The 1643-nt window shown below is 42.1% G+C and overlaps 1 protein-coding gene across 3 annotated transcripts in view; it reads left to right on the top strand.

Annotated features, from left to right (window-relative positions):
- The window catches only part of Efcab6 (EF-hand calcium binding domain 6), a 187472-nt gene that overhangs the window by 84764 nt on the left and 101065 nt on the right, over positions 1-1643 (top strand). The gene's annotated exons all lie outside the window — the stretch shown is intronic.

Raw genomic sequence — 1643 nt, forward strand, 5'->3', positions numbered from 1 at the left:
CCAAAAGACACCTAAGGTCATGCTCAACCTCATTAGCAATCAGGGAAATGCAAATCAAAACAACTTTGAGATATCATCTCACACCTGTCAGAATGGCTAAAATCAAAAGCACCGATGATAGCCTTTGCTGGAGAGGCTGTGGAGGAAGGGGTACCCTCATCCATTGCTGGTGGGAATGCAATCTTGTGCAACCACTTTGGAAATCAGTGTTTCGGTTTCTCAGGAAATTCGGGATCAACCTACCCCTGGACCCAGCAATACCACTCTTGGGAATATACCCAAGAGATGCCCTATCATATGACAAAAGCATTTGTTCAACTATGTTCATAGCAGCATTATTTGTAATAGCCAGAACCTGGAAACAACCTAGATGCCCTTCAATGGAAGAATGGATGAAGAAAGTGTGGAATATATACACATTAGAGTATTATGCTGCGGTAAAAAACAATGACTTCTCGAATTTTGCATGCAAATGGATGGAAATAGAAAACACTATCCTGAGCGAGGTAACCCAGACCCAAAAAGATGAACATGGGATGTATTCACTCATAATTGGTTTCTAGCCATAAATAAAGGTCACGGAGTGCATACCTGGTGAACCTAAAGAAGCTAAATAAGAAGGTGAACCCAAGAAAAAACATATAGTTATCCTCTTGGCTAAGGGAAGTAGACAAAATTGCCGGGGAGAAAATTGAGATCTTGGGGGTGGGGTGGGTTGGGGATAAGGGGGACGGGGAGAGAAAAGTGAGAATGGGAGGATTGGGGGAACTTGGGGAAACAGGAAGATTGGGATAAAGGAAGGTTGGATAGGGGAGCAGGGAAGCACATATCTTAGTAAAGGGAGCCACCTTAGTGTTGGCAAGAGACTTGAACCTAGAGTGGTTCCCAGGAGCCCAAGGCGATGTCCCCAGTTAGTCCCTTGAGTAACTATATTTTTTACAATACTGTTTGGCCAATAGCTTAAGCATGTTGCTAGCTAACTCTTACATCTAAAATTAACCCATCTCTATTAGTCTATGTATTGCCACATGGCTTACCAGCAAGGCTTCTTTGACTTGTCTGTTCCCTGTGGTGGCTACATGGCATCCCCTGACTCTGCCTTCTTTCTCCCAGCATTCAGTTTAGTATCGTTTGCCCCCAGCCTCCCTGCACCTAGCTCTACTCTGCCCTATCACAGGCCAATTCAGATTTTTTATTTATTAACTAATTAAAAACAACACATATACAAAAGGACTTCATACATCAGCCTGTCTCTCTGAAACCCCAGCGCTGGGTTATGGGTGTATAGATCCATGTCTGATTTAGTATTTGAAGTTATGTCCTCATGCGTGAACTGTAGCACCAAGCCCCTCAGCCTTCTTGTTTTCACTTATCTTCTTAGTCCTTGCTGTGATAAGTAGAAAACAACCTATTTTAAGTAGATTTTCTAAATGACCAGTGACTGTGAACATTTTTTATACATGTACTGTATTGATTCCTTCTCTGTCCATCTCCATCTCTGACCTTACTCTTCAGTTAGATATTTGCATTCACTGGTTTGTGAGAGCTGCTCAGACAATATGCAAATCAACCTTTATTTTAATGCATTCTCATATATATATGATACACACACACACGGGCAACACTCCCAGTGGTGATATATA

This window comes from Alexandromys fortis, unplaced genomic scaffold (genome assembly GCF_014885135.2).
Source record: "Alexandromys fortis isolate MF-2015 unplaced genomic scaffold, M_Fortis_MF-2015_v1.1 scaffold_28, whole genome shotgun sequence".
Lineage (NCBI taxonomy): Eukaryota > Metazoa > Chordata > Mammalia > Rodentia > Cricetidae > Alexandromys > Alexandromys fortis.